We start from the raw sequence: 23,637 nt of genomic DNA, 5'->3' as shown, positions 1-23,637 counted from the left end.
ACGTAACCGATATATAAATAATATATAAAATTATATTTTCTCTATCAATGAACGAATCTACACTGGTACATAGATTCAAACTTAAGATAAGTCAGCCTACAACTCTGTTGAGAGGATTACAAATTTTACAAGGATATGATCTATTTAATTGTTCTTGGTGGGCGGTGGAGTGGTGCGGTTGCAGAATGAAGAAGTGGTGAAGGTGGATGAGTTTAGGTACCTGGGGTCAACAGTGCAAATTAATGAAGAGTGTGTTACAGAAGTATAAAAAAGAGTGCAGGCAGGGTGGAGTGGGTGGAGAAGAGTGGCAGGAGTGATTTTTGATAGAAGAGTATCTGCAAGGGTGAAAGGGAAAGTTTATAGGACTGTGGTGAGACCTGTGATGTTGTATGGTTTAGAGACAGTGGCATTGAGTAAAAGACAGGAGGTGGAGCTGAAGGCAGCAGAGCTGAAGATGCTCTGCTTTCGGTCTCCTCTGATTCAAAAGGGGAAACAAAAAACAAAAAATTATTTATATATTTAGCCCTACTAGGTGAAAGAGAAGATGCCAATGCTCTTGCCCCCTTAGAAATGCCCGTAGGAAATATGAGAAATCTCTGGACATTGGGGTTTGCCCTAGATGAATATTATGATGGGGAAACAACACCACTGTAACTAGTTACCATTAGCATGAATACAATGCAGTCTACAGCTGCAGGTCACCTACTGTATGATTGAGTATCATTCAAAACATGATAAATAAAAAAGAAAAATAATAATAATAAACAGACAAAAAAAATTAGTAAATAAACTTTTTAAGATTTATAATCAAGTATGACTTTTCTCTGCTTTGCTCAAGGCAGGATATGATAGTTGATATTTGAACATTATGTATATGTGAAAACATGTATACCAATAGGTTTGGTTAATTGTGCAACCTGAATTCTGAAATCTCCTTCCTGGCCTGGCCTGGCCTATTTGTCCTATTTGCCAGCAATCAGTGTTCGGGTCGGGTGAACTTGTCGAAAGTACAAAATACAGACATGTAAATGATGGTAAAGTAATGCTGAGTAAAGGGTAAATATTAAAAGTTCATGTTCTCATTTTGTCAGGTGGTTTGTAATAAAGCATTGCACATTTCTTACTGGCTAATAAAAATATGTGTAAAAAAAAGCAAGCAAGTTCAAATTACTTTAGCAAATTACTTAAAACCAACTTTACCTTCTTGAAGTGCTGTACTGCCTGTAGAATACGTACCTACGTACGTACACACACACACACACACACACACACACACACACACACACACACACTCACACACACACACACACACACGCACGCACGATTATTATAATATGACAAACGTACTACTAATTAAATGTAATTATATGTTGTAACCTTTTTTCCAGCGAAGACTTGGAGACAGCAGTAATCTTTATTGCAGACGAGCCTACACATCAGAGCGTACTGCTTCGGTGCTGCACCCATCAAGTTCAACATTGTGTTTTTTTTTACACATTCCGGGGGGCAGTCCCTCAGAAGAAGAACAAAGCACTCAGGTGAGAAGTAAAAACAGAACATGCAAGGGAAGTAGCCATCAGACAACTATCTCAACTATCTCAGACATGTATCTCTCTCTCAGTTTACACCTTAGTTTTGACATTCATTCAGATAATTTGTTAAATCAAGTCAAGTCAAGTCAAGAGGCTTTTATTGTCATTTCTACTATACACAGTGGTACACAGTACACAGTAAAAACGAGACAACGTTCCTCCCGGAACCCCAGTGCTACACTAAACAACAACATAGAAATACAACACAACACAAGCTACATAAAGTGCATCGAGTGCAACCTGGTGCAAACAGTGCAGACGAAAAACAGTACAGACAGACAGTGCAGACAGACAGACAACACAAGACAACACAACACAAGACACAAAACCTGAGATAGCGCCGACTAGTAAACCTACTGTATACTCTGAATATACAGTACTGTGCGAGGAGAACTGTAAAAACTATACCCGGGGGTGATTATAAACAGACACAGTGTAGTGCAAAAAAACAGCAGCAGTCAAGAGGGGCGAATGTGAAAATAGTCATTATAAGATAAGATAAGATAAGATAAGATAAGATAAGATAAGATAAGATAAGATAAGATAAAATAAGATAAGATAAACCTTTATTCGTCCCACAGTGGGGAAATTTCAATGTTACAGCAGCAGAAACTAAGAAATGAAAATAAAATGTAAATATAAAAAAAAAATCATCCTTGATCAGACCGACGATGGCAGAGTCATCAGAGAACTTCTGTAGGTGACAAGTTTCTGAGCTGAACATGAAGTCTGCAGTGTAGATGGTGAAGAGAAACGGGGCAAGAACCGTTCCCTGCGGAGCTCCAGTGTTGCAGACAATCATATCAGACTCACAGTCACGAGTCCTCACATACTGTGGTCGGTCTGTGAGGTAGTCCAGTATCCATGCAGACAGATGATGGTCCACTCCCATGTGCACCATCTTATCCCTCAGGATCGCTGGTTGGATGGTGTTAAAAGCACTAGAGAAGTCAAAAAACATGACTCTCACAGTGCTCCCAGACTTTTCCAGGTGTGAAATAGCCCGATTTAGGAGGAAGATGACTGCGTCCTCCACTCCAATGCCAGGTTGGTAGGCAAACTGAAGTGGATCCATTGATAGGCTCACCAGAGGTCGGAGATGAGTAAGCACCAGCCTCTCCAATGTTTTCATCAGATGCGAGGTCAGTGCTACTGGTCGATAGTCTCCGAAGTCTTTTGGGCGCGACTTCTTTGGAACAGGCATCACACAGGATGTTTTCCATATCTGTGGCACCTTTCCCAGCTTCAGGCTCAGGTCAAACATGTACAGCAATATGCCGCACAGCTGGTCTGCACAGGTCTTAAGGAGCCTGGAGCTGATGCTGTCTGGGCCCGCAGCCTTCCTCGCTTTGATCTTTCTAAACTCCATTCTCACCTGGTTTTCTGTAAGGGGCAGTGTGTATTGGATGGAGTGTTGACTGGAGGGAATCAGCAGGGGGGGGGGGGGGGGGGGGTTAGGTGTGTTGTGTATTGTCTGTGAGCTGATAGCAGTGCAGAGAGAGGTAGGGCTGGAGCTGCTTGATGTGGAACCAGAGAGGGGGGATTGCAGCAGGGGGGACTGGATGGGGGCAGGGGAGGGTAGCTGATCGAATCTGTTAAAGAATAGATTGAGATCATTCACCCACTGCTGGTCACCCTCAGCCTGATAGCTGGGTTCCTTCTGAGCAGTGATAGTTTTGAGCCCCTTCCAGACACCGCTGATGTTGTTCTGCTGTAGCTGATCCTCCATCTTCCTCCTGTAGCAAACTTTTCCTACCCTGATCTTCTTTCTCAGTTCTCTCTGGACAGTTTTCAGCTCTTCCTTGTTTCCTGATTTAAACACCCTCTTCTCTTTAAGGAGAGTCTTTATATCAGGGTTAATCAACGGTTTGTTGTTGGGAAAACACTGTACAGTCCTGGTGGGTACAGTATTCTCCACACAGAAGTTAATGTAGACCATAATACAGTCTGTTAAACTGTCAATATCCTCCCCATGTGGATTGCACAATTCCTCCCATACAGTTGTTTCAAAACAGTCTTTCAGAGCCTCACTAGTCTCATCAGACCATTATCAGAGCAAGAGATGGAGACAATGCAATACCTTATCCCTTTGTTTCATACAAAGGAGCATTAGGAACTGGCAAACCTCCATCCAGCACTTTGTTTATACATCATCATGTTATTTATACTGTTACTTCATTTGTTTCCTAAATATGTATAACATGTATATATGTATATTTCACAGTACAGCAAATAAAATAAAACAACCATTTAAAAGTACATACCTATACATATTAAACTAAAGTAGGCAAAAGTTACACTGTCATTCACTATCATGCAATTTAAAATCAAACTTAATTTCCCAACTTACTGCTCCAACAACCACCAAACACATCAAAAACACATTAACTAATGCCATTTATCCAAGGTGATAAGCCTGCCTTCAAACATATTGTAAATATCTTAGGTGCTTATGAGAGGCCAAAGGGTATAACTTTGAATTTGATTGCCTGTCCTTGGAGGCCAACGTCAAAAACCTCTGTTTGGGAACATGAAAATATCTGTCATGAAGATCCACTGTCATAAACTAATACTGAGCGCAAAAGAAGCAGGTATAACTGACAACTTTGACAACATTAATTGTATGCTTTACAAATTGTCATATGTTGTTGAATGTTCTTATTGTACCTTTTCTAAATAAGGAAAGGCAGGGTCTACTATTTCCTATAATATATTGGGAGGAAGAGACTCTGTGACTTACTACAAGTGTGTTATTCTTATGGAAATTAACCTAGAAAGGATAGCAAGTTAAACTGTATGCAGAATACTTCTTCACTTAGTAGAGGCTGTGGAAACTGAACAAATTGGAAACAAAAAAATAAAAATAAAAGAAGAAGAAGATCAGCAGAAGGCTAGCTTAAACAGCTAGGATCACTTACCCAGAGAGGTATAAGTATAAGTTATCTAAAGCTTTAAAGCTGAAGTTGGCTACCAGACTAGCTAGATATAATATTATTTTAGCTTTTAGTTTTAACTATTTGACCCACTGATACAACCTAGTTCAACATTGTTACAAACCAAGAACAGTCAGCAGTGGGTGAAGTGTACCATTCTTGTACTTCAGTAAAATTACTTACTTTTGGATGTACTGAAGTATTAAAAGTAAAAGTAATCATCTATAAGAGGTATATTTAATTGATTTATGCAATTCCATCTTCCCTTATCTGACGCATCATACTTTTTAAAAGAGACAATTTTCAGTTGTTATAGGTACACATTAGTCTACAAAATCTCCCAAGAACCATGGGGTTAAAGTTTTGGTCTGGTTACATTTTATAATTTCTTTTCCAAAATGAAAATACTTGGAGTGCTTTCAAATAGCCCACTTGTCCTACCACAGCATTTTAATGTGGTTTAAAAATCAGGGCTGTAACCAGGCCTAGGATTTATAATCTTAATTTTATTTCAGAGATAGATTTGCTCTTGTGTATTGGATTGTACTTGGTTTGATACTGTCAGGGATTCACCCTGCCACGCCCCCCTCTGTAGCTGTCAGGGATTCACCCTGCCACGCCCCCGTCTGTAGCTGTCAGAGATCCACCCTGCCACGCCCCCCTCGATAGCAGTCACGCTGCTTCCCAAGATTACCGACAGCTGTGGCTCATGAAAGATCAGACTACATAAACTCACGTTCTTGAGTCACAGGCTGTCGGTCGTTATATTGTCAAGCTGGACAATCGCGTGGCTGCTCGACCGCCGGCTGTATATGCGAATTCCACTTCCGACTTGGATTACTCATTGCCAAAGGCTTTATGGATTATGCTTGGGACATTCGAACTCATAGCGGACAACGCGTATCGAGCGGATATGTCTTTGTTTGTTGTTTTCAACGGCTTATGAGTGTTTTTGTGTTGTACGGTTGTTGAAATAAAAGGACAATGATCGGACTATATCGGCTTCCACGTCTGCAGCCTGACAGATACAATCCCAGAGCAATACAAATTCCAAATACATTCCAAACCATTTTAACTGTATTTAGTTCAGGTGATTGTGAAGGCCAGGTTATCTGATGCAGCATCATAACTCTCCTTCTTTAACAAATAGCTCTTACATAACCTAGAGGTGTGTTTTGGTTCATTGTCCAGATGGATTGGCAGATTGGCAAAATGCTGTGGTAGCCATTTTGTTTAAGTGTGCCTTCAATTTTGACAAAATCACCAACAGTGTCACCAGCAAAGCACCCCACACCATCACAGCTCCTCCTCCATGCTTTACAATGGGAACCACACATTCAGGAACCCTCCATTCACCCTCTGTATGTACAAAAACACGTCTGTTAGAACTAAATATCTCACAATTTCTTGTGTTTCTTGGACGAAGCAAATCTCATCTGCTTGTGGTTCTTCCAAAGTAATGGTGTCCTTGCCACAATTTAACCCTGAAGTTCTGTCATACATAGTCTCTTCTCCGAACAGTGGTTGTTAAAATATGTCTGCCACTATGAGAAGCATTTTTGTAAATCGGCAGTTTCTGAGGCTGAAAATTCAAATAAATTTATCCTATGCAACAGAGGAAGCTCTTTGTCTACTTAGTGCCTACACCTGCTTTCTCCTCTCTCATCCTTTAAACTTCCCCCTCCCTCCCTCCCTCCCTCCCTCTCTCTCTCTCACTTCTCACCCTCCTGGGATAGTCCTCATAAGAACCTGTTTCTTTATAGCGTTTGATGGCTTTGGAGATTTTTCAGACTGACTGACCTTCATTTTTTTAAGAAATGATTTTTCTCTTTACTCAGATGAGAGTTTCTTGCTATAATATGCATTTGCATTTGTAAGCCATTCTAAGTGTCTAGTCAAGTCAAATCTATTTCTATAGCGCTTTTCACAACAGACATTGTCTCAAAGCAGCTTTACCTAAATCAACAGTTAAGGTGAATGGTGTGCATTTATCACTGATGAGCAACCATGGCGACTGTGACAAGGAAAAACTCCCTTAGATGTTATTAGGAAGAAACCTTGAGAGGAACCAGACTCAAAGGGGGAACCCATCCTCATTTGGGTGACATCAAGAGTGTGATTATAAATCTTTTAACAATACAGAACACTGGGGAGTGAGAACTAAAATGAGCACTGGAATGTAAGATTATGAGCAATGTCCTTTCTACAGTCTTATACAGTGATTTGTGGTTATAAAACTAGGAGCTACTGAGCAACTCATAAAATAGCTCAACATTTGAGATTATCACAGATCCAACACCAGCTTTTTCATGCCAGAGCCTTTAAACACTCAAGGAGGTCCAATGTCCAAACTCCACATGAAGTGGGATCCGATTGGCACTGGTCTCTAGAAGGTTCGCAATGTTTGAAGGCATCTTCTTCTTTATAGGTTTACAATCTTCATGAGGTGGGAGGTGACTGGGGCTGGAGCAACCTCAGGATGCCTCGGGATGGAGAGGAAGAGAAGCAGTGGAGAGGAATTAGCATAGCTGCTGTTCATGATATTAACAGCACAAATTGATAATGTGCATGTGATCAGATGTTCTGGAACACAAGGATATGATGTGACGTGTGTTATGTGTAGGCTTTGCTAAAAAGATAATTTTTTAATCTGCACTTAAACTAGGAGAGTGTGTCTGAGCCCCGAACACTGTCAGGAAGACTATTCCAAAGTTTAGGAGCTAAATGTGACAATGCTCTACCGCCTTTAGTGGACTTTGAAGTCCACGCCTTAGAAGTCCAGAGTTTTGAGATCTCAGGGAGCGTGACGGATTGTAGCGTGTTAAAAGACAGGAAAGATAATTGGGAGCTAAACCATTTAGTGTTTTGTAAGTAACTAGCACTAGTTACGATTAGTTTCGATTCGAAACTTAACAGGTAGCCAGTGTAGAGATGATAAGATTGGGGTTATATGATCATATTTTCTCGACTTTGTGAGAACCCTGGCTGCTGCATTCTGGACTACAGTGAGAAAAATAAGTATTTGAACACCCTGCTATTTTGCAAGTTCTCCCACTTAGAAATCATAGAGTGGTCTGAAATTGAGTGGTCTGAAATTGTCATCGTACTACTACTGTAATGCATTACTAGGTGGATGTCCTGCATCATTAATAAACAAGCTTCAGTTACAGTGAGGAAAATAAGTATTTGAACACCCTGCTATTTTGCAAGTTCTCCCACTTAGAAATCATGGAGGGTAGTTGGATTCTTACTGATTGTATGGGGTGGACAGGTGTCTTTATGCAGCTAACGACCTCAAACAGGTGCATCTAATTTAGGATAATAAATGTAGTGGAGGTGGACATTTTAAAGGCAGACTAACAGGTCTTTGAGGGTCAGAATTCTAGCTGATAGACAAGTGTTCAAATACTTATTTGCAGCTGTATCATACAAATAAATAGTTTAAAAATCATATATAGTGATTTCTGGATTTATTATTTTTTTTTAGATTATGTCTCTCACAGTGGACATGCACCTACGATGACAATTTCAGACCCCTCCATGATTTCTAAGTGGGAGAACTTGCAAAATAGCAGTGTGTTCAAATACTTATTTTCCTCACTCTAACTGAAGCTTGTTTATTAATGATGCAGGACATCCACCTAGTAATGCATTACAGTAGTCTATTCTGGAGGTCATGAACGCATGTATGAGCTTCTCTGCATCAGATATAGATAACATGTTTCTTAGCTTAGCAATATTTCTAAGGTGTAAAAAGGCTGTTTTTGTAACATGGTTAATGTAATTTTTAAAAGACAAGTTGCTGTCTAAAATAACTCCCAGGTCTTTAACCGTTTAACTAGTAGTTAAATGCATCTAAATGCAGGTTAAAATGCTGGAGCTTCTGTGTACTGTTTTTGGGCCGATGAGCAAAATCTCCATCTTATCAGAATTTATCTTATTTACCAGGACTACCTTATGAATCTTAAGAAAGAATGTTATGAGTGTACCAAACTGTCATTAAAGCTAGTTGTTTAACGTGTTTTTTTTAGTACATAATTCCATACATATTCTTTCATAGTTTGGATGTCTTTAGTATTAATGTACAATGTTATAAATAATAAAAAATAAAGAAAAAACACTGAAGGAGAAAGTGTGTTATAACTTTTGACTAGTACAGTAAAACTATGTATGAACACTTCTTCTATTGTATAAAAAAGGGTATGCTAAAATTATTATAATAAGCATCCTATATATCAAATGTCAGGGGAAGTTAAATACCTTTGCACAGCACTGTATTAAAGGTACAATTTTGCATAATATGTGTTCAGAAGCTGACTTCCCTATATATTATTTTTAATAAAACATTTTGTGAGACCAAGATACACAGTCTGATGACTATTACTCTGTTGCAAACTGCAACAATAATGGGTGATTTTTCAAACATATTTTGGTAATGGTAACAATGTGATAATCGGCAGATTACTGCAGGCTATTTGCAGACTGTTTTGTATATTGTTTTTCAGGGAGGCTATACAAAGTAAGGACAGCTTGTCTGTTATCTGGTATAGCTCATAGTTAAAACCATGATGAACAAAGAGAAGAAAATGACTCATCATTGGGATTTCCTGCTGCTGGGAGATCCTGGCAATAAAACATTTCCATTCACACAGAGAATTCTCTCCTACACACACAAATGTGATGGAACCATTGTGTCAGAGATGTTAACAATAAACTTTAAAGTATAATAAGAGTTCTAACATTAAAATACCCATGTTGATTTTTTATTATTTATTAGAATTTTGATAGTCATGCAAAAAAGAATTACACCCTTCTCCAATTCTATGTTTACATTTATCAGGGCCTAAATAAAATTCTTAATAACTTTTATAAACAAATAAATAACCCCAGGTGACAACAAAACACAATATATGTGGAAACTTAATCTTAAAAAAAAAAAAAAACAAAACAAAAAAAAAAACTTTGGAAGCAATCTGTAGAACCTCTGTTTGGGTTTTACAGTGGCCCTTTTTGGGCCAATGTTCTACAACATGTATCAGATACTTGATTAATTTTTTGCTTTTGTTTATTCACAACCAAAGCATCTCAACTGAGTTAAAACCTGAACTATGACTTGGTCATTTCAAAACCATTTCTGCTTAATCTTTCCAGGTGTTGATTTGTTACATGGATATTTTATGCATCAGTTTTCTGATACAATGTGGAGCTTACTGTTGTCTCATTGACTTATTGAGTTTCCAAAGTCCTGTGGCTGTAAAACAAGAATAAATCATCACCTATCCATTACACATCATATAAGATGGTGTGATGATGTGTGCATCCTTGGATTCAAAGTCTAAAGGATATTGTTCCATGACTTCTGTGATTTCTTCAGGTGCAATTTTGCAAAGCCATGTTGCTATGAAAGAACAATAATTTTTTTAAATGATTATTTGTTTTACACTGTCCCTTAAGTGTTTTTCCCCTCATTAATCATTGTTATCTATTATTGCCAACAAGAATAGTGACTTACAAATTGTTTTCTACACTTAAGAATAAATGGAACTGAATATTAGGGTAATTTTTAAAGAATAGATGTAAGTTTAGTGTTGTTTTCACTTTAACCTGCTATGAGTTCATATAGTCTTGTCATAGAATCATGACTACAGTGGTGATGTTCCACTTGTACACAATGTTTGTTTTCTTTTTATTTTTTTGCTGATAATGTGCAAAGGTCACACTGTAGCACAGGAGTTAGAAGACAGTTAGCAGCCATTGAATATTCATTTGTTACCTTTGAGTTCCATTATGTAAATAAACAGACCAGGGATTCTGCATGCAAGTACTTTGTTGTATGTAAAATTGTTTAGGGAAAATGTTGGTGGCTCACGTCAGTGTGGAATCAAAATACACCTTTACTCTTCTATATAAAAGAGGGAGCAAAATACTCCATATCTGAGCCTTGATTTGAAAGTGCTACTGTATCCTACTACACTTTATCAACAGAAAGCACTACTGCAGAGAAACATGCCAGCTTTTACAAAGATTTCAACTATACTGGTAAGTCAAAAATAATCTAATTTCTGTTCCTTTTATTAGAAATTGCCTAATATTTGTAGCAATTTTATTTTGAACCCATAATTAAAATAATTACAGATATCTTGATGGGGGGCACATTACATGTTTTATTTTATTTTATATAAAAGAGCACAGTAGTGGCATAAATGAATGCTTTTAATTATTGTGTGTGGAATATTTTTGATTTGATTTATTTATTTATCTGAATTAGGTTATTGTTTTGATTGTGGCTGCCCATGGCTTTTCCTGTCATATCAAAGTTGACAACAAAACCAAAATGAATGAAATCTTAAACAGATACAAAATATTAAACAGTGCTGTGAGCAAACTCTCTCTTTCTCCTTGGACATATATGTAAGTAGAATTCAAACTCTAAATATGTGGTTTGGTAATTTTTAATTGAAGGATTTCTGTCTTATCAAATGATATATTTTTCAATTGTAGAAATGATCCAGAATCCCTCCATGAGGCCAGTTGTAATACATCCGGATGTTCAGGATTTAGTGTGAATGCCAGAGCTGTGCCTATATTTATTGAAACCTGTATTTACCAACAGAATCACCGCTACAACCGTACTCCAGTAACTTACAAAATTAGAGTAGGCTGCACTTGTATTAAGGAAACAAGCTTTTAAAGCCATTTTCTCTTAAACCATTAAATCTTTAACCCAAGCTATGTAATAATTGTGAAATAATACCTTTAGCACAGGAAGAAAACAGGTTATTTTTTTTATATAGGAAAAGTAATTTAATAGCAAATGGTTTAGTTTCTGTCATAGAAAGTACTTGTACAATATTGAATGTTAATAATCGATAGAGTGTATTTTCTCTGTTTTTACAAATAAAATAAGCATATGCCTGTGATGTGTTATACTTTATTTACCTATGAAATGTTTTCTTTTATTAAACAACAAATCAAGAATTGTCTATTCTATTTTATATATTTAATTTAATTCATATTATTTCAGTTTTATTTATATAGTGCTTTTAACAATAAACATTGTTCCAAAGCAGCTTTATAAAGATCAACATGTTGAAAATAAAATACAATTTATGTTAGTGTTTATAAGGATAGTGCCTATAAGTTTATCCCTAATGAGAACGCCATTGATGGGCTCTTAAAGGAGAAACATATGATGTGGACCCAATCTTCACCAGAAACTGGACATCCAGGAGTTTACAAAATAAGGATTATTGCAGACCGAATACTGGTGGTCTCAGATGCTCAAAAACATTAGCAGATACTCCTGCACACTAGTTGTCCAATATAATTTCTCAACAATTTAAAGAACCATTGCTTTTGAGGTGTGTAAACACTAATGACTCTGCCTAAGTGAGATGTTCCTGTCCAGACTATTTGTTGTTTTTGTAGTTTTGGCCACCCTCTCCCTTTGTTTGTGAACAGGGGCTCTGGTGGGCCATGACTGTTTTTGACAAACTTCTATCACAACTACTCACTTTGTCCTTGAATATGCTTCTTATGCCTAGCCTATTTTGCTTTCCCAACAGCTGCTTTTTACTTTTTTCATCTTTATTTTGTGACAGCTTTACTGAGCTCTGGATCCAACTCTTTGATATCATATTCCAATTACTAACCTTTAATAACTAATTCTCTAATCATTTCTTCTTGGAGAAATTCACACAGGCTATTCTCTAATTTATGAATTGCAATAATGATTGCTTCTGCTGTTTTACCAGGTTCATGGCACCTCTTGCTAAATTTAGACCCTCTCTTAAATCACATTGTACTTGCATACAAAATGTTTCTCAAAGCCTTCCTTTACTTTATCATACATACAAAGTAATTTTTCTGCCTTCGTCTTTGTCTGTCAGAGCCAGTGTATTTATAATATTGTCAGTTTTATTGTCCATTGTGAAACTTGGGAGTGTTTATTGTCCTTTTTTATATCAATGATAAACACAGCTATGTCAAATCACTCAAATTGGTCTAAAATCTATAATTTTTTCAGATGACCATATTGAGAACATTTAGTGTATTCTAATTGTTTACTGTAAAGCCTTTCACTATTTACAGTTTTTGTGCTCCCTGTGCTGTCTCCATCAGTTCCGTGTTGCCATCTAGTGAACATAACGTGATATGTGCGTATTTATGATATGGCTGACAAACCTTTAAAAATGCACAGAATATTTGTAGTGACTTGCAGCTTTTCATACAACCCCCTGTGAATGTGCTTAGTACACATCAAGCAACTTTTCACTAAATTGCTACCTCAACCACCTGACATTATGATTTAGAAGTTGGGTTGTTTCTTAAAACACAAGCAAATAAATAAATAAAATATAACTATTAAGAGATCTTTTACCTATAGTAAAGTTATAGGTTAACCACACCAGAGGAAAATGTGTGACTATCAAACCGTGCTGTACTGAAAGACCGATTTATATTTATTAAGAAAACAACAGAGTTACAGACACAGACAAATTACTCTCTGAAATATGCAGTGCTAATTTAGTTAATGTGATACAGTAAGGCAAATACATTAGTTAAACATGCATGAGATGCATGTTCTTAATAGAAGAATTAATCTTAAGGACATGCATCACTGACAGCAGGTGACACCCTCTGCTAAATTAGAGTATTTATCTGGAAAATGCCAACATGCCACTTAGGCGCTTTATCAAAGGCACTCAACTGCTCAGTCGTATGAATGAGAACTATAACTCCAACTGCTCTGGATAAGGGCATTTGCTAAAATGCCATGAATTTAAACAATCTATTTGCCACATTATGCAGGCTAATTCCATTCTTTTGGAGTTTCACTCAGCTGTGTTGGGGCACAAGATTTTTACCGCGGGACAGAAGAACAAGACACACAAACACACATCTGCTCCTGCCTCTTTCACACCAACTACCTGCATGTCTTCCCTCACCACATCCATGAACCCTACTCCTTGGCCTTCCTCTTTTCCTCCTTCCTGGTGGCTCCATCCTCAGCATTCTCCTACCAATATAACTCATGTCCCTCCTCTGCACATGTCCAAACCATCTCAATCTCGCCTCCCTCACCTTGTCACCAAAACGTCCAACATGCGCTGTCCCTCTAATAAACTCATTTCTAATCTTGTCCATCCTCTTCACTCCCAACGAAAGCCTCAACATCTTCAGCTCTGCTACCTCCAGCTCCGCTTCCTGCCTTTTACTCAATGCCAGTGTCTCTAATCCATACAACATCGCAGATCTCACCACGATCCTATAAACCTTCCCTTTCATTCTTGCAGATACCCTACTATCACAAATCACTCCTGTCACTCTTCTCCACCCACTCCACCCTGCCTGCACTTTTTTCTTTACTTACCTAACACACTCTCCATTACTCTGCACTGTTGACCCCAGGTACATGAACTCCTCCACCTTCACCACCTCTTCTCCCTGCAACCGCACCACTCCACTGCCCTCCCTCTTATTCACACATATGTACTCTGTCTTACTCCTACTGACTTTCATTTCCCTTCTCTCCAGCGTGTACCTCCACCTTTCCAGGCTCTTCTCTTGGCACTCTGTCGTACGCTTTCTCTAAATCCACAAATACACAATGCAATTCCTTCTGTCCTTCTCTATACTTCTCCATCAACATTCTCAAAGCAAATAATGCGTCTGTGGTGCTCTCCCTCGGCATGAAACCATACTGTTGCTCACAGATGGCCACCTCTTCTCTCAGCCTGACTTCCACTACTTTTTACCATAACTTCATGATGTGACTGATCAACTTAATTCCCCTGTAGTTACTGCAGGTCTGCACATCTCCCTTATGCTTAAAGATCAGTACCAGCACACTCTTTCTCCATTCCTCAGGCATCCTCTCACCTTCTAGAATCTTATTAAACAGTCTGGTTAAAAACTCCACTGCCATCTCTTCTAAACATCTCCATGCTTCTAATGGTATGTCATCTGGTCCAACCGACTTTCCACTCTTTATCCTCTTAATCGCTGCTCTCACTTCCTCCTTACTAATCCTATCCACTTTTTGCTTTACAATCTCCACATAATCCAACCTTCTCTCTCTCTCATTTTCCTCATTCATCAGCTGCTCGAAATACTCCCCCCATCTTCTCAACACACTCTTCTCACTAGTCAACACATTTCCATCTCCATCCTTTATTGCTCTAACTTGCAGTACATCCTTCCCAGCTCGGTCCCTTTGCCTGGCCAATCGGTACAAATCCTTTTCTCCTTCTTCCTTAGTGTTCAATCTCTCATACATCTCCTCATATGCTTTTTCCTTGGCTTTCACCACATCTCTTTTCACCTGCTGCTGCATCTCCTTGTACTCCTGCCTACTTTTCTCATCACTCTGTCGATCCCACTTCTGTTTTGCCAACCACGTCTCTTTGTCTTCCTTTCTATTCCCAGATGTCACACCAGGTACTTTTCTAGCTGCCTCCCTTATCACTCCTGCAGTAGTTTCCCATTCATTTAGCACCTCTTCACCACCACCGAGCCCCTGTCTAACCTTTTTCCTAAACCTCACACTACACTCTTCCTCCTTCAGTTTCCACCATCTTATTCTTCTTTCAGTCCTTCCTCTCCTCCTCTTCTTCTTCGCCTCTAAAACCATCCTACAGACCACCATCCGATGCTGTCTAGCTACACTGTCCTCTGCCAACACCTTACAGTCTCCAATCTCCTTCAGGTTGCATCTCCTACATAGAACATAATCCACCTGTGTGCACCTTCCTCCACTCTTATAGGTCACCCTATGATTCTCCTTCTTTTTAACATATGTATTCACCACTGCCATTTCCATCCTTTTAGCAAAATCTACCACCATCTGCCCTTCCACATTCCTCTCCTTAAGGCCATACCTACCCATCACCTGCTCATCACCTCTGTTCCCTTCACCTACATGCCCATTAAAGTCTGCCACAATCACCAATCGTTCATTTCTAGGTACACCATCTCCCACTTCATCTAATTCACTCCAGAATCTTTCCTTCTCCTCCATTTCACAGCCGACTTGTGGAGCATAGGCACTGATGACATTTATCATCATCCCTTCAACTTCCAGCTTCACATTCATCACCTATCACCTAGAAACTCTCCTCTTCTCACCTCCACTACACTTTTGCTGTACTCTTCCTTTAGAATCACCCCTACACCATTTCTCTTTCCATCCACACCATAATAGAACAGTTTAAACCCACCTCCAATGTTCCTGGCCTTACTCCCTTTCCACATAATCTCTTGAACACAACATATTTACCGTTCTCCTCTCCATCATATCAGCTACCTTTCTCCCTTTACCAGTCATAGAACCAACATTTAAAGTACCAACCCTAACCTCTACTCTCCTGCACGTCTCCTTACCTTGCCGTCTCTGTAGACGTGTTCCTCCTCTCCTTCTCCTCCTTCGCCCAACAGTAGCCCAATTTCCACTGGTACCCTGTTGGCTAATGATACCTGTGGCGGTCGTTGGTAACCCGGGCCTTGACCGATCCGGTATGAAATTCTTAATCGTGACCGCATATTCGATTTGGCACGTTTTACGCTGGATGCCCTTTCTAACGCAACCCTCCCCATTTATCCGGGCTTGGGACCGGCACTAAGAGTGCACTGGCTTGTGCCTCCCTAATGGCTAAGTTAAATATCCCAGCTCACCGAACTCTCTATATTCATGATCCCTCCAGATCTGCTCCTCTACCTAAGAGAAATCTTCTGATAAAAGACTTAATAAATAAATGTTGTCAGCCTCAACTTGAACTTTGAGTCCCAAACACTAATTGGCAGGCTGTTTCATAACTGTGGTGCTTTATAAGAGAAAGCTCTGCCCCCTTCTGTAGTCTTCATTATTGTACTTACCAACAAATAACCGGCAACTTTTAATCTAATCATGTTATCTAGTTATTTATGAAACAGTCTGGATTTAAATGAGTGGTCTGGATTTTTTGCCTGATATTTTCAATTTTACAATGAAAATGAAATCACCACTGATTGATGGTATGCATGTTAGTGCAATGCTTTCAATCCTTGTTAATTTTGCTACAGTACTGAATAGAAATCTAAGATTATGCGTGTTATTTTCTATGAGGTTCTAAGAGCTTTTAAATAACTCAGGAGGCTCTCCTTCCATGCTATTTGAAATTCTTTCTCTCTGATCATTTTAGTTTTAAGGGTAGCTACATCATCCAGAATGTAACGGAACATTGATTCTAGGCATTCAGTAGCCCAGTCAAGCTCTGTGAAGTCAGACGGTGATCCAATTATTGTTGATTACTTAGATTATTGATCAAACTTCCTGCAGTAGTTGACATGAATGTACGCTTAATGTGGCAAAGTACTTATCAATTACTGCCTCAGACATAGCATACCACACATATTAGAACTCGATCATGGAGCAGTTAAAGAAGGTGGCCTGTTTAGTGAATTAAGTTTTCATATATCGTGAATGGACAAGTTTTTTGCTTAACTGGGGGAGAAGTCAAGCTGATGGAGGCAGTGTGTTGCTCTGGGGGATGTTCTACTAGGGAACCTTGTGTTCTGGCATTACTGTGACATGCTTTAAACAGTGTTGTTGACAAAGTACACCCCTTCATGACAATGGAACAGCATCGTCTCCAGCACACCCAAAATACTTACATTTTCATATGTGAAAATACTTTCTTTTTTAGCTTATGTATTCTTAGCAATGCTATCCAACATACCTGTCTTCAGGTGTCATGAGTATGACAGGGAGTATGTATGTTATCTATCACTGCACCTCAATAAGTTATTTAATGTTTGTTTGCACACCTGATTCACAGTAATGTAATCACCACTTTTTTATATACTCATTTATGCATGCTTTGAATTGTAATTTTTCATGGTTATTGTTAATCTTTATTAAACTTCAATATCAACCACTCCCCCTTTCTTAAACCTCAAAATATATTTGTTCTAAAGTTATGAGCCTTTTTGTTCAGCACTAAGAAGTAAAGAGCCATACTCACTTCCACATGAAATCTGGCATTATCAGCTTTGTCTTTAATTAACTATTCAAGTGTTTTCAAGTAGCCATAAAACAAATATTCCAGCAAGAATGTATCCTTACTAGGATTATAATGAACCTAAAAAAAACCCCACACCATTGCATACTCGTAACAACCACCCGAGATGGAATAACCAATCTTGTTAGCACAGCAATGACCTTTTAGTACCCTAGCTAAAAACCAACCTGGCTAGGCTACCTTCTTAAATGTTCATATTGTAGCAACCAAAATATTTAGCAAACCACTGACCAAGCATGTTTACATGTAAAGAAAATGCATTTTTTTAATATAACTGAACTGAGAATGATGGGTTTAATCAAAGGCGTAATAATATTTCCAGCATTTGAACAAGTAATAAAGAAAATGAGCTACTAATTAAAATCTGTAAGGAAATAAAAAATAATTTTCAGCATTAAATTTGTATGTACAAATTAATATAATGCATATATATATATATATATATATATATATATAAAAACTAAATAAAATAGGTTCCTACTATTATAAAGCTAAAGTGAGTGCTAAAGGATGTGCATAAAGCAAAGTAGAAAGAAATGATGGAAATTTAAATGATATATATATATATCATTTTTTTTTAAATCGATTTTACCCAAATAATTTTTTTTTATAATTATGTTTAATATAATTATATCAAGTACATCATATAAAAAAAAAAGAAAAAAAATAAGAAATCACATTACGTCAATAAAAATAAAACATTTTCCCTGGGTTTGTGAAACTTAAGCTATATATTTATCCACGCAACCATGTCTTTTAGTCTCTGCTCACAAAAGTGAACTTTAATGTTTCCAATAACATGCAGAGTACATGAAAATATCAGCCCAAACAGACCAGAAAACCTCAAAGAGCAGTTGTTTCAGAAAATAAATCCTTTCAGTCATGACAAAATGAAAGCAAATGACACATAAAAGATTGTAGACAGATAAACATTAAATGATTACACACTTTTTTAATTATTATTATTATTTTTTTTTTACATTTCCTTATATTCCATTTGCTTTGTAAGATCTAAAAATGTTTTTAAAATTGCAAAAAAAAAAAACCAAAAAAAAAGTGAAACTGCACATTTATTGGGTGTTTAGCTTAATTTCCTGGGCAAGGCCTGACAGACAGAAAGACAGACACTGACACTATAAGCAAGGTGAAAGTCAAAAAACCAATAAACTGTCTGTCGGAATGTGCAGGACGAGACAAAATGCTTATTTCCTGCATGGAAATACACAGAATATACACCCTGATTTAGGCTCACAAACATATTTAGAAAATAAAGACATTGTGTAAGAATTAAAGCATTTAAGTGACAATAAAAAAAAAAACAATGTCAGCAAAAAAACTAAATAAAATAGGTTCCTACTATTATAAAGCTAAAGTGAGTGCTAAAGGATGTGCATAAAGCAAAGTAGAAAGAAATGATGGAAATTTAAAGCTACATTCTGAAAATTATAAACAAAGCATTCTATTTACAACAAATCCGACGATGTCTCTTGCACTGTGGTTCATGCTATCTGAATGCATGTGAACATTTTCACTGAAAAATATATAGATATGGTGTCGGACTGTAAACGTCTCTGAGATAAGAGAATGCAGCTTTATAAACAGTAAAATGTAATTAAAGGCATTTATTTTGGAACAATTTACATTCATTGTTGCTTTCCCCCTTGACTCTAACAAATTTTAATTACATTCTATCTTCACTAGATCTTTAGTTAAAAATATTTTCTTACCATTTTAAGTTTCTACTTTATAATATAAAAAAAAGTCATCACAAATAAGATATAAAATAATAAAAATGCAGACAACTGCTTTTTCTGGTTTTAAACAAAAGTGAAAGTAAACAGCACTACCTGCATTTGAAGTGTCACTACTTTGTGCTTCATTCTCTCAACGACAGAGATGAATAACAAACACAGAGACGCCACGCCATATGTATCCAGATAAAAAGGTTGACATGAGAGGAAAGATCAGAATTTCAACTATAATTTCCTGTTATTTACATCTAGATCTAGAACATGGAACCTCTGGTGGCAGACTACACAATTCTTATAAGGGGGAAAGTCATAACTGGAATTTATTGTATTAAGGGAACACAATTACTGATTACACCTCTCTAGAACTACTGACATGAGGTTGCTGGTAATGTAATTTAATGTTGTTTTTGGGCTTTTCTTCTCACCAGAGTGATACCAGATGTCATCTGTCATAAGCAACTTTTGCATTTATGGTGAACTTGATCAGTATCTGGTTGTTAGCATACCAATGTTTTTTTTTTTTTTCTCAGAAAATTCTAAATTGTTGAATTGGCTATATCAAAGGTTTGTGCAAATGCTGTGATCGTTTTTCTTTTAGACAGCCCATCTGGTGTTCATGTTGGTTTATCCTTTTTTACTTTAAACTAAATTTGACCTGTCTTCACTGGTAGGTAAACCTTGGAACCAAGCCAAAATAAGCCACTCAGAGCTATGAATTGTTTAAAGAATCAATATAACCTGTTCCAATATTTTTGATCACTTGAATAATGGCTGTATTTCAAACAAAAGGATCTATATTGTTCGATATTGCTTAAGATATAAACATAAGCAAATGAAATTCTGCTCTATGTTACACAGTAATCTTTTAATTTCAAACCGAAATACGTTCAATGTAAAGTAAATGAACTGGGAAAAAAAAACAATACTTTCGAAAGGGACTTTGTTTACACACACAAGCCTGTGCAACAATCTTGACACATGAACAGAGATGCTGTCAAGAGGACTTGACATACAAATAAATTAAATCTTAAGCACTACAATGTGCAGTAAACAGTAAGAAACTAAACAAAGTCAGTATTTGGCATGTCAAAATTTGGCTTCTTTCTCGATTAGTACTCCCAGGTACAATTTGTGAAGTTTTATGAGGATATTGGCCAGTAAGTTTTTTTAAATATTGAGGGAAATCTGCCACACTTTTTTGTATTGCTCTTTTTTGCATTAAAAAAACCCAGGAGCTTTCATTATGTTTTCTGCCTAAAAGGTGGTATCTTACATATGTTGCTTTGTTTACTCAAATGAAAAAAAAAAAAAATTCTGTAGCATTATTTTTGCAAAATAATGTTTAGAAATCTATAATGTATACTAACTCAATAATGCAGGAAATAAATATCTAACAGAATTTGTACTTACAAATCTATAAGTATTGTTCAAGAGTTTCAGTTAAGGTTCACAAACATGAGAATATAATTTCTGTGACTTTAACAATGGCATGGTTGTTTGTGCCTGATATGCTGCTTTGAGTATTTTAGAAACTTTTATCAGGCATCATCTGCACAAATTCAAATAAAATGAACAGTTGAAGATTAGAAATAAAATCACCAGGTTTTTTCCAACATCGCAGGAAAGAAGCAGTTACTCAAACTACTACCAGTCCATCTGGTATTAACAAACATGCAATACATGTCAGAAATTTGTCATACTGTGTCTCTCATCTAATATTTAATGTGGACATTAACTGAAGCGATTGCCTGTATAAACTCTGTTGCTGCAATATGATTGATGACAAAAGCACAGCTGTAAAGGTGTCCTGCTATGGTTTTCACTGTTGTGTCATGACAGTCAACAGCAGTCAATGCACATGAACTTTAGCATTGATAGTTGAGGGAGACAAATTTGAACATTCTCATGGAGAGATGCTTTGACAAATGCTGACAAAGAGGGAAAAAATAATATAATAAAAATAATAATAATTATATATAAAAAAGCAGTGACACTCCAAATACAAATAGTCTGGACAACAGGAAATGCAGGCCAATCCAATAACAATAATACAACTATGCTGTATGTACCACCAATAAAGATGTAGTCTCCAGCACTGAACATATCTTTTAAAAATAAGACCATTACTATATAATAAAAAAAGCTTTCTTTTTTTAAACTTCAATTTAACCAGGTACAAATGCCACATAAAAATAATGTCTGTGTGCAGTACAAGATAGTGCAATTATTTTAGTTCTTTTCTTAAAAAAAAAAAAAAAATCTTTTTGTTCTTCTAATTGGCACTTAGTGAAAGTTAGAACCAAAGGTAACACTTCTGTTTCCCCACAAATAAAAACTGCTGTGTAGATTAAGCAGGATGTCTGACAGTCCAAGAGGCAAATTGCACTATTAACTTTGAAAATTAAATTATGTGGGTTTACCAAAACAATCTTTTTTATTTTAAGAAATCAAAAAGAATGTTTTGAGCTTGGGAAGATGGCATCCCTGCTTGTGTGTGAGTGTACAAGTGAACAGTCATCATTTATAGCCATGCTGGTCTGATTGGCAGCAGTAAGAAAAATAGAAAGTAAGAAGAAATAGAACAGTATCTATTGTGATGTCTACATTCATACGGCTTTCAAACAGTATTTGCCTGGAAAAGCTCCATCACATTTTAAACGACTTAGACTGAGAGTGTTGTCTCATGTTTACATTTTGGACCAAAAAGAGGCCACTCATTTTTGAAAGTCCTGTTTAGTCAGGGAGTAAAACAAACAGCCATAACATATTTATAAGATCAAAGTAGAGTAGATCTATTCTTATGTCCATAATCCTATCTACAAATCACATTCTACAGTGAACTGAACTTGTTAAGATGCTGATGTTCACTACAAAAATAAAAGTTTCTCAAAAATAATTGATAAATCCGTTTACATTTTGCAATTACATTGTAAGTATAAAATAAATGGTGAAAAATTTAACCCAATTTTTATTCATTAAAATGTCACTTGAACAAACTAGTGCATTATATCCATTTAGAGGAAGGAAATCGTAAAATAACCCTTATTTTCCTTATTGTTAAAGCTACATTGACCCTATGAGCATCATTTGCTGCAACATCATGATAGCCACAATCTCAATAAGAGTTAACACTTCCAGAGAAATTCCAGAGGGCAGAAATTTAGACATATTTTGATTGAGACTTTTCACCACTGGTTTAAAGACATTAAACTAATTCAAAGCTCATTCTACAGTTAAAAAAGTGTGAAGTTTAGTTCTGCTTAAACAGCACAATGCAGATTGTAGAAATTTTGGCCTTCAAAAGTGATTAGAAATCATCCAAAAAACAAAAAAACCTGGAAAAACAAAACAAAACATTGCTTTTATAATGTGTGTGTGTGTGTGTGTGTGTGTGTGTATGTATGTATATATATATATATATATATATATATATATATATATATATATATATACACACACACACACACACACACACACACACACACACACACACACACACACACACACACACACACACACACACACACACACACACACACGTACATACAGGATCTCACAAAAATTAGCACACCCCTCCATTTTAGTATATCTTCTCAAGGGACAATACTATAGAAATGAAACTTGGATATATTTTAATGTGCAGCTTGTATAGATATATAGATTTACTGTCCTCTGAAAATAACTCAACAAACAGCCATTGTTGTCTAAATAGCTGGCCACAAATGTGAGTACATTCAAGTATACTGTGATAACAGTTGTACATAGTGTAACTATGCAAAGCCACATTTCGTATTCATGATGTTCCTGTTTTTCTCTGTTGACAGAATCATGCAAATTTGTGCATCTTGTGTTAGAGCAGTTAAAATGTGGTGCTTTGAGTACAATTATCTTATACTGACCACTGGATGTTCAACATGGCACCTAATGGCAGAGAACTCTCTGTGGAGAGCAACAATTCTAATTCTCAAATCCTCATAGATGGTTGAGGCTTTCAGAAGATCGGTAACACCCTGAAACTAAATTACAGTACAGTGGCCAAGGTCATACAGAGGTTTTCCAAGACGGGTTCCACTCAGAACACTCCTCGCAAGGGTCAATCAAAGAACACTACTCGTGCTGTGAGCCAGAAACAGAAGCTGGTCAGTGCTCAGACATTAGCCGCCCACTGCAACAAATCGATTTACATGGCTGTTGTCTCAAAAGGAAGCCTCGTCTGAAGCTGGCTCAAAAGAAAGCCTGCAAAAAATTTGCTGAAGACAACCTGTCCAAGATAATTAATTACTGGAACCATGTTCTGTGGTCT

The 23,637-nt window shown here is 36.9% G+C and overlaps 1 protein-coding gene and 1 long non-coding RNA gene across 2 annotated transcripts in view; one reads left to right on the top strand and one right to left on the bottom strand.

Annotated features, from left to right (window-relative positions):
- The window catches only part of gss (glutathione synthetase), a 152,043-nt gene that overhangs the window by 28,118 nt on the left and 100,288 nt on the right, over nucleotides 1-23,637 (bottom strand). The window lies entirely within an intron of this gene.
- Nucleotides 10,285-11,253, top strand: LOC310742110. Its single transcript, XR_014538149.1, has 3 exons — nucleotides 10,285-10,564; nucleotides 10,794-10,936; nucleotides 11,027-11,253. It is a non-coding gene; the product is annotated as an uncharacterized lncRNA (long non-coding RNA).

The sequence above is a fragment of the Silurus aristotelis genome (assembly GCF_946808225.1).
Source record: "Silurus aristotelis genome assembly, chromosome: 19".
Taxonomy (NCBI): domain Eukaryota; kingdom Metazoa; phylum Chordata; class Actinopteri; order Siluriformes; family Siluridae; genus Silurus; species Silurus aristotelis.
This window is presented reverse-complemented; position numbering and strand designations above follow the sequence as displayed.